This window comes from Octopus bimaculoides, chromosome 23 (genome assembly GCF_001194135.2).
Source record: "Octopus bimaculoides isolate UCB-OBI-ISO-001 chromosome 23, ASM119413v2, whole genome shotgun sequence".
NCBI lineage: Eukaryota > Metazoa > Mollusca > Cephalopoda > Octopoda > Octopodidae > Octopus > Octopus bimaculoides.
Genome location: NC_069003.1, coordinates 23131883 through 23143181, shown reverse-complemented (window position 1 = coordinate 23143181; position 11299 = coordinate 23131883). Strand labels below are relative to the sequence as shown.

The following is an 11299-nucleotide window of genomic DNA, read 5'->3' as shown; positions in this document are numbered from 1 at the left end:
ATCTTTTAATGAAAATTTATACAAATCCCTTTCAAACGGCATAGATTACGATTATAAAGAAATTTGTGGGGGAAATTTTTCCAGAGATTTCTCTCATTCTTCTAAACCACAGTTTTCTAAATGATGGGGTGGTGGGGGCATCTTTGTATGAAAACAGTTTTGTAAACTCTTTTTTACACCCCCTCCCTCATCATCTCACTCCGGACCTATTTTGGCCAATTTTTTTTTTTTTGCACTTCAAAACCATGGGAAGAACATTTTCGGTAAAAAAAAATTTAATTGTTAATATTTTCAGAGGGAAGAGTGATTTAAGGGCGATTTGGCTGTTGTTTCTAGCATATTCAAAGACAACCCTCCTCGTTTTTTTATTACTCTCGCATGTATTGATGTTTTTCAATATTTCCCCCCATAAATGCATTTATATGCTATAAAAAAGAATATTTGAGAAAACAGGAATTTTTTGCAACTCCACACCCTGCCCCCGATTGTTTCTGTTTAGAAATTAAAATATTTGAGAACCTGAGAAGGTCATTGCTGGTATTTATCCACAGTGATTTTTAAAAGATTACGGAGATGTACTTGCATAGCAAGTGACTTGATCTGAGATCGTGTGCTGAAACAAAAACAATTGCAGCGTAGATGTTTGTAAGCCATTCAAGAACACGCAGAAATCATTAGTTTCACGGCTCTACTTAAATACAGAGGTCCCGATGCATCTGCGTAACGATATGAAGGGGAGGGCTAGTTTTAGGGTTAGTTTTTAGATTTAAGGTCAGGGCTAGTTTTAGGGTTAGTTAGGGTTAGGGTGTCATTACACGTCCACACAGCGTAAATTTAAAATGTTTTGTACGTAACACCTGTATTTAAGTAGTACCAGTTTCACTTCAACATCAAAATTTCATTTGTGTCAAAATATTTTCTTCGATTTCAAACCGCAACCTGTTCACTGACAAAACTTTACAAAAGTAATGCAGCACGAAGTTTTGTCAGTGAACAGTAAACACACACACACACACACACACACACACACACACACACACACACACACACACACACACATTCATTGCTTTTCATTTGTGTGTATGTGTATCAATGTGTGTGCGCAAGTGTGTCACTAATGAAGTTGCTCGTTCTACTTGTTTGCATATATATATATATATATATTGGCTTAGCGGTACAGTGTTTGGAACCTTTGAATAAGGTGCAAGTTTCAAGTACTTGACGGTAACTTTTTTTTTCTCCTCGTTTTCTTAAAGTAATTATCCAACTTTCTAAGCTCTTCTCACAGATATCTCGCGTTCAAAAATTATACGGGTATTTAAAAAAATTTCATTCAATAAATAGAATAGTATATAATAAATTACGTATACATTAATAGAATAATAAATAATATATTATGTATACATTAATAGAATAAACTGTCGGTTTTCCAAATAGTGAATAAAGACTTAAAAGAAAAAGTGAGAGACTTTGCAAAATGAGAATGGAATACACCGCGGTGAATGCAATGAATATTTAAATTTGTGAATTGGACGCAGTGAATGCAATGAATATTTAAATTTGCGAGAAATTGGAATTAAAAACATTCAAGAACTTACACAAATCGAAATTATAGGAAATTTGTTAGAACATGAATTTATAAAAATATTTCCAGACGGTCAACTCTTTAATAATTGCTTTCTTTTAGTACTTTTAGTAATTGTTACATACCTAATTAATAAGAAGCTTTCTCCATTATAATATAGATACGTATATATACAAATCTTTTATCTATTATTTGTTTCAGTCAATTAGACTGCGGCCACGCTGGAGCGCCGCCTTGAAGAACATTTAGTCGAATGAATTGACCCCAGGGCTTATTTTTTTAAAGCCTGGCGCTTATTGCATCGGTTTCTTTACTGCCGAACCGATACTACAGAGACGTGAACAAACCAACAACGGTTGTCATGCATTGGTGGGGACTAACACAGACACAAAGACACACACACACTCATACACATTTGTATATATATGATGGGCCGCTTTCACTTCCCGTCTACCAAATCCACTCAAACGGGTTACCCAAGGTGCCATGCAGCGGGATTGAACCCAGAACCATATAGTTGGGAAAGAAACTTATTATCACACAGCTACGCCTGCGCTTAGGCGTAGGAGTGGCTGTGTGGTAAGTAGCTTGCTTACCAACCACATGGTTCCGGGTTCATTCCCACTGCGTGGCACCTTGGGCAAGTGTCTTCAACTATAGCCTCGGGCCGACCAAAGCCTTGCGAGTGGATTTGGTAGGCGGAAACTGAAAGAAGCCGGTCGTATATATGTATATATATATATATATATATATATATATATATATATATATATATATATACCTCAACTTTGATTTAATTTTGATTTTCGAATATCTATCGGCTATTTTTATCATATATTTTCTAGAGATATTGTTCGGTTCTGAGAGGCCAAATTTCAAGACTGTTGTACAAGATAGAATAGATGTGACTTACTTTGATTGCCGAGAGACCTTGATATTGTATTCACTTGGGTGAAGAGACATGTTGATAAGTTCAACACAAAATTCTTGGATGAGCGCATCTTTGGCCTGAATACTCTTTTGGTTGTTCTGAACGCCTCGAGAAAACATATTCATTGGAGTTGGAAAATCCTCGAAAGAATAAAGTTCAGCAACAACTTCATCATTTTTCCTGAAAAAATATGGAGAAATATATATGTATATTCATATGAAGTAAAAGTAGTTCTAGCGTAATAAATATTATTAAATACATACACTAATGTATGTGTTTTTTGTATTTTCTGCTGGCTACATGACCATGAAAGTCGTGGGCTGGCTAGGTAAGTCGCACTCATCCTATTAGGGTGCGTGATGCTGACAAGCTACAAAAGGCGAAGCATTGATGTCCTTCACTCCGAAATGGGATTTGAGAGTGAGTTGTCTCATCCGTCCATGACTAAGGTTTTAACACCGGTGACATGAGAGTTTATATCTCCGCTACGCCATTGCAGCCACCGGAAAATACACAAATTATATACGTTAGTATATGTACATAATAATAATAATAATAATAATAATAATGATAATACACGTGCCCGGATGCAGTTCCAGGCAGTGGCTCTCATGGCTTCTGATCTTAACTGATTGGAAGTGTTATCATGTACATTGTTTTGTCTTGGTATAAAAAGATGGGCTGCAGCAAATATTCTGCTCAATACCACAGATTTGCTTGTCAGTTGTTTGACCTTAACCAGTTGAGCATGTCCCTTAGTGGCTGACGATATGTGCATCTCTGATCATGAGCAGAAGTAGTGGGGGAGCATCATAGTCATGTGTTGAGAGGAATTCTTTGGGATTTGAATAATTCACCTTTGGAAACATGGGTGTTTTGCTAAACATCCTTAAACAAACCTTATTCAGGGACCTTTTGAGCAGGATGGGCTACCCGACCTGAAGAAAATTCTAACTGGGCCCCACCTGCGAGGTCATTCGCTGTTTATCTTGATATGAGATCACCATGTTGCGCACATATGGTTGTGATACCATATGTATCTGGTGTACCGTTATCAAACGGGTAGTCATGATGGGTATATTGGGTTTCGTATATTTTACCCCCAGTGTCATTTTGATGGCATGCACTGCTCTCTCACTCAATAATAATAATAATAATATACACATACACACACAATATATTAGGATTCGGGTTAATAAGGCACTTAGATGGTAAGGTACCGGGTCGGGTCAACATCAAAATGCATACACCGCAACTATAGACGAATACAAATGTTGGCAGAAAGATATTCAGGTTATGTATACAATTAATTGAACCCTACTGAGTATATTGTTAGTCCTTGGACTAATGCAGAAATATGCACATTGTATTAAATATATAGTCCATTCCATATTTCGGAACTCGCGAGGAGCAAGTTCCGAGGGAGGTGAATCATATGTAAATAAATAATAAACGATGGAAAGGTGTCCTTACAACTGTTTCCAACAAATTTTTTGAATTGATTAATGGTTACATCATATCATAAAAATCGTTTTCTTCAGATAAGCACACGAACCACAATATTAGGAGCATTTAAAAACATTTAAAACATTTAGAATCCACGCCAAGTGCATATTCAGTAATTTCATAACCTTTGTTGTTTGTATTTCTGCGAACGTATAAAACCTAACTTCATAAAACCTAACTTATAAAATCTAAATTTATAAAACATAAAGTTAGGCATTTTATGGATATGTTTTATCATTTTTAAAAATAAGCACAAGTTAATGCAGTAAATCGCCGATTTCATTTCCTTTGTATGGAGTAAATGAGTTTGAAATCATGGAGGAGGATGTAACAGCATTTCATTCTAAATCAGTAGACCGATGACACTCGACTGGTCTTTTCAGAAAAGTCTGAGCTTAATCAGAGAGAAGTGTTTAGAAAAGCCTGAGTTGAATGAGAGAGAACTGAGCTAATAATAGTTAAGTCATCCATTTTGCCAGCGGATTTAAAAACTTGGGCAAGTTTGGGCCAGACTTGAGTTTCATTTTTTTTTTTCTTTTAGCTTTACTGATGTTGTTACAACACCACTAGTTCATTTAATTTAATATGTGAAGTCTATTTAGATGACTGGAACCTTATTATAGCGACTTCGGGGACTGAACAAGATTGGAACTTTGAACACGAAAGCTTGAAAAATACTGCATGATATTTAGTCAAATGCTCTAACTACTTGATGAAGTTCTGCGCTGATTCGAGCCATCTGCGTTCTTGATTGAATATTCTTCTATGAAAGTCAAAATAATGGGAAGTCGTTTGCTCTCAGATTTCTCATTAGCAACGGCTACATAGAACAGCTATGCAGATCAGCATCCTACAAATAGGCAGCTAGTAACACTTATTTCGTTTTCCTTGCATGGGTTTAACCAACTTCAATAAGTTTCATGAACACTGAAAACATGAATGAATTCACACTTTACGCTCACAACTCTATTTTCAGCTTTAGCAGCTATTACAGTTTACAAATCACTGCATTTTATAGTTTACCAGCCATTTTGAAGCTTTATTACTTTAAACCCACATCATTTTGCTTCTATTGTTACACATTCTTCTTCGCCCGTTGCAACAAGAAAAACTTAACCACGAAAGAAACGTTCATTCAGCTGGTGCCACACGAAACGCATGATTAACTGAACACATCAGCTAGCTTCCTGAAAAGATTTTACACAAAGACGACGAAATGATCTGCTTTAAACTGTGACATTCAAAAGGACCTCTTATAAATATCCAAATATAAAACTGTTCTTTCATAAATATTGTCTCTGAAAAAAGTCCTGTACCGCTACTTCAATCTAAAGAGATAAACTTTCGAATTTAATTCATGAACTGCTGTGTTTACTTTTTTACTTAGAAGTCCTCTATAGTTCATGAACTACTACTTATATATACATACATACACGCATCACAATGTATGTGTATGTGTATATATATATATATATCATTTATTGTATTAAGATAAGCGCTACTACTGATAGTTTTTTTTACCATTAATACACGTGGTATGTGCAGGTTTTTATCACGTTGTTGTGGCGAGAGTACGACACCTTCTGACGAGAACAGACGTGGTAACTACACATGAACAGTAGCGGGTTGACGTAGTCGGCAATTCATAATTTGGTTTTCGAAGTCCAGGAAATATTGATTGTTGGTTCGTTACGTATTTGTTACTGCCGCTGATTCTATTTTGTATTGTTATAACACTGTTACAGTATATTCTTTATCTATCGCCGACAATATCAACCGTATTACGATATTGGAGACGTAAGGATATAACATCTAGCGATAAGGATTTTTCGAAGCTAACCTAAGTTATTTGACAATTTATGCGTCATACAAATTGGTTAAATTATGGAGAACCTATTAGCCACAGTAATACAGCTTCAAGAGAAGCAACAGGAACATTTACAGGAGTTGCAGAAGCAAATATTACTACAACAACAACAACAACAACTGTTAATTGAGTTACAGTCAAGGAAGTCAGAAAATTCGGTAAGTTCGATTACGCCAGACGGCGTGACGAACTCGATTTCTGAATTCACTTATAATCCGGAGGAGGGTATTACACTTCCTACGTACTATAGAAGGTACGAGGAAATTTTTAATAAAGTTTGTAAGTCATGGTCGGATGAGGAGAAGGTGAGGCTATTGCTGCGCAAGGTAGCTCCGGCCGAGCATGAACGCTGCTGTAACTTTATATTGCCCAAAAAGTCGAGTGAGATTTGTTTCCAAGAAACTATTGAATTACTATCAAAGATCTTTTGTGACAAAAGTTCATTATTTAACACTTGAATGGAGTGTTGGAACTTAACAAAAAATGACGATGATAACTTTATTACATACGCTGGAGTAGTCAACCGTATGTGTAAAAAATTTAAACTTCAGGAACTCACTCCGGATATGTTTAAATCCCTTATCTTCGTACAAGGCCTTACAGCAACCGAAGATAGAGAAATTCGGGCAAAAACTCTCAAGAATGGAGCAAGCGAACCAAGACTTAATCCTACAGACCATTGCAGAAGAATGTCAATGGTAAAGTTGAATGACGACGTGAAAAAATTCAAGAGAAAGATTCCGCAAAAATTCAGATGTGTCGACCCGGAAAGTGAACGAAAAAAAGAGTGCCAGCCACCAATCCATGTTGCAGATGTGGAGGCCTACACTTCAGAAAAGAGTGTCCGTTTAAAAACAGAAAATGCTGTATTTGTCAGAAACTTGCTCACAAGAGCAGGACAAAATTACGAGGGTCGAACGCAAAACGTACTGAGGTGTTTTCAGCAGGAAGTGAATGCGACACAAAAACAAGAAAAATTCGTAGACGTAAAAATAAATGGTGCAAATATTAAACTACAGTTGGGTACGGGTAGTGATATTTCAATCATAAATGAGGATACATGGAGAAAAATTGGAAAACCGAGGTTACTTACGTAAAACAGCGAAAATTGCGCCTGGCGTAACGGGCGATAAATTACATTTTATGGGTGAAATGTGTACAGACGTCACATTTCGAGGAGCAACACGCGAACCAAAAATATTCATTGAGGAGAATACAATCAATCTGTTTGGTACAGATTGGTTGGAGTTATTTGACTTACGGTACCTCCCCATAAGTCTCTACTGCAGAAACATAAATTGTTGTCCCGTTAAAAATAAATCGTCTGAGCAATTGAAAAGAAAATTGAAAGGGTTGTTTCCTCGAGTACTATTGGAGGAGTTAGGTCTATGTAAAAAGACTGAAGCCTTACTTTCAAGTAAGTGAAAACACTGTGGCTATATTTAAATCTAACAGAAAAGTACCGATCATGGCAATTGAAATCGTAAATGAAGAGTTGTACAGACTGGAAAAGAGTGGAATCATCAAAAAGGTGGATTATTCTAAGTGGGCGGTGCCTGCGGTGTGCATTAAAAAGAAAAATAGTAAGATTAGGCTGTGTGCCAATTTCTCTACAGGATTGAACGCCTGCTTAAAGACCTGCCACCATCCACTCCCGGACCCTGAGGACATTTTTGCAAAATTAAATGGTGGAAAACTTTTCTCGAAATTGGATCTATCTGACACTTATTTACAAATTGAAGTAAATAACAAATGCTCAAAGGATCTGACAATAAATACATATAGAGGACTGTAAAGATATACCCGGTTACCTTTTGGATTAAAGGTTGCACTAGCAATATTTCAGCAAATCATGGACGCTATGTTATCTGATTGTGAATTTGCACTCCCTTATTTGAACGATATATTGATTAAGAGTAATTCGCATGAGCAGCATGTGGAGCATATAAAAGTTGTGTTCAAGAAAATTAAAGAGTACAGGTTCACTTTGAGTGAAGAAAAATGAGAATTCTTTTTGCCTCAAATTAAGTACTTAGGGCAAATAGTTGATAAAAATGGTAGACGGCTTGACTCGTTGAGGGCAGACGCAATAAATAATATTCCTGCTCCGACAAATATACCAACATTATAATCGATTCGTGGGCTGGCAAACTACTACCAAAACTACATTCCTACCATACACAAATTAAGAGTTCCATTGAATGACTTATTAAAGGGAAGTAAAGTGGAATTGGTCGGTTAAATGCCAAAACGTGTTTGAAGAAATAAAAAGAATTCTAATCGCAGATTTGTCTCTTGAATCATTGTTGTAGCGTCTGGTGCTTCGGAATGCGGAATAGGAGTAGTTTTGCTACACAAGTATAAAGATGGAAGTATGAAACCAGTGATTCATGTTTCGCGTTCGCTGACAGCGGCAGAGAAAAAAATACAGTCAGATAGAAAAAGAAGCTTTATCTTTACTGTAAAAAAAAAATTCACAGGTTTCTACTTGGTAGAAGCTTTCTGTTACAAACAGATCAACGACCATTGCTATCAATTAATGGGTCAAATAAAGGATGCCATGTCTATGATACAAATCCAATAAAACTTATTTGAATTGTTGTGAACTCTAGTAGTTAGTATGAAAGATTAGCTAGTGTGAATTTTAAGTCGAAATTCTCTACAACAAAATGATTTTACTTTCCAATTGTACCATAAATGCTAAATGTGCATAAATAAAATAATGTAGTAATTTTCTCTTTCTTCACGTTCTTCAACTTGTTAATGAAATTAATTTCTGCAATTATGAAACTGTTTATTTTTTATAGCGGTTAAAAGAACACGAATTTGTTTATCTTCAACATACATGCACGCATAAAATGTCCGTTTGCATTTCAGAGTATATATTTCTCGCTATGGCGTTTATGTAGCTGGAGTTATGTAGCTGGAGCATTTACATATAATGATAACATATATAAGTAAGTTATAAGTGACAGGTTTATCAATATATATTCCTACTTCAAAAGTAAAATATATTTATTATCTAATTCCAAATAGGAAACATATAAAAGTAGTGTTACACAAACGGTAACAAAACGCGGCTATAAAAAGTAACCAAACCGGCTGTAAATATATATATATATATATATATATATATATACCTGGTTTTGATTTCCAAAATTTAACTAACATAGGTTTGTTTGACTACAGTGGAAGACATTTGCTGAAGGCGCCACGAACTGGCTTCGAATAGAACCCAGAGCTGCATTACAGAATTGCAAAACAAACTTCCTAATTCCACAACCGCCTGTACCATATACATATTATTTACAGATAACTTTGACAAGATGTTTCAAACATTTCTTGGTGATTTATTATGTTAGTAAGTTAATTTCCTGTCCTAGGTGTCCTGTACAGCAACGAGATGACTGACAATGTAACAGTATGATTAACTGATAAAATAACACGAGATTTACTTTCTCACATGCAAGACTTTTATGTAAATAGCACAATAATCACAACGTCATTCAATTTAGCTGACAATCGTTATTGATATTTGTCAAGTCGCAATTCAAAACTTTGGCCAATTTTCAGTTCTCCTAGAATTAGAACTTAAGAATTAACACAAATATCTTTCCTTAATTCCTTACTTTTTTTTGTTGTTCTTTCCTCACCAATCTCCTCTGCCACCTACGTATCCTCATCAACATTGTTAGCAGCAACAATTGTCCAACACCATCATCGTCATCATCATCATCATCATTATATTGTTACCAACACCTTTATGTCCCCGGAGATTTTTAACTTCTTCTTCTTCTTCTTCGTCCTCTTCTGCTATTTGGCGGTTCATTATCGGGAACCAATATTGGAATATAAATCAACTGGTCATCTCTAACTAATACATAATGAGTTTGTTCACATGTCGTCTAGAAGACGTAAAACCTCCCTACCACCATCACCACCGCTGCCTAACATGTAAAACTATACTGTTAACAAGTTTGTAACATCATTGATTTTGAGAAACAAATTTTGATTTTGTCTGGTAATTTGAGTTTGGTGAACAGTGATGGTTGCGAGATGACATCGAGGTATAATGATTTTGCAACATTCTCGATTTCTGTTTGAGGCCATAGTATGTCATTGATATCTTTAATGCCCATGAGAAAATTGGGTGTCTCATAGAAATTAGATACTCTGTATAAATTATATATAAAAATAGAAAGTCGCAAATAAGGTTAGAAGGTAAAGTTGAGAAAATATCGAAACGAATGCCTGCCTCTGATCGCTTAAAGATTTCTCTTTGAAGTCTTTATTTCTCTTGTGTTGTATTCCCTCTGACGTCAAATGTCTTCAAAGCTGGTGTAATATTCTGTATGATCACCACATTTTCTTCCAGCTGTTATCCTGAAGTACTGTGCGTAAATCAGAAATCCAGTAAGTAATTAAAGTTGTTCGATAAACTGAATCTGTTCTCCCTGTAGAAATTTGGTAGAAAGCATTTCATTCCCCTAATTCATTCATTTTTTCCGAACATTTATAATCGCCTTCCGTGATCTATCTGATTAAATGTCTTAACAACCTATGTAAATAACATCTGTACTTCTTTTATATTCAACGGCTGTGTGTAACCGACTGACAACTAATATATCCAAAAATATTCATTGAAGTACAGTATGATGGTGGCGAAAAATCGCTGTCAAATTCAGTCTATCGGATTAGAATATTCGCGTCCAAATCCGTCGAAAGCATTTTGTTGTATCTTTGGACGACACACTTTATTGTACGTGCCACACACGATCCTGTTATAGGGAGTAGGCACAAGGACCACAGCTAAAAAAATTCTATAATCATACCTAGAAATAGAGCAACAAAGGCAGTATAAATATCAAAGGGTAAAATATTTGCCACTTGAAAGTGAATGTTGCGTTAGAACACACAAATACTGTGATATTTATCAAGAGAGAAAACTCTCATATGGTTATTTGGTGCATAACCATGTCTTACATATGAAAAACTTCATTTCTCGATCATTAAGCGCTACAGAAACAGACGTGAATTAATATACTTCAATTTGCTATACTTTACACAAATGATTTATTACTTTTAGTTGGTAAATCCTACGGTTTTCTATTGGATTTAAGACTATTTTTTTCGACTATATTCTCTAATAATTATATTTTCATGGTTTCTAACACGAGTCTGTAATTCGTACAATAGACTTAGTCCCCCTGTTATACATCAAATTTTATTAATAAATTAATAAAGTATAGTATTATGCAATCAATTAGGACGTATGATGTGTGTGTGTGTGTGTGTGTCTGTGTGTATGTGTGTGTGTGTGTGTGTGTGTGTGTGTGTGTGTGTGTGTGTGTGTGTCTTTATATACGGATGGCAATTTCTGTCTGTACGTTTGTCTGTCTCTCCATCTGCC

General features: G+C 35.5%; 1 long non-coding RNA gene across 1 annotated transcript in view; it reads right to left on the bottom strand.

Annotated features, from left to right (window-relative positions):
* Nucleotides 1-2511: 2511 nt before the first annotated feature.
* LOC128250610 (uncharacterized) overlaps nucleotides 2512-11299 on the bottom strand; it is a 199425-nt gene continuing 190637 nt past the window's right edge. The window contains exon 6 of the long non-coding RNA XR_008266638.1: nucleotides 2512-2696. This is a non-coding gene — a long non-coding RNA (uncharacterized LOC128250610). The remainder of the gene's footprint in view (nucleotides 2697-11299) is intronic.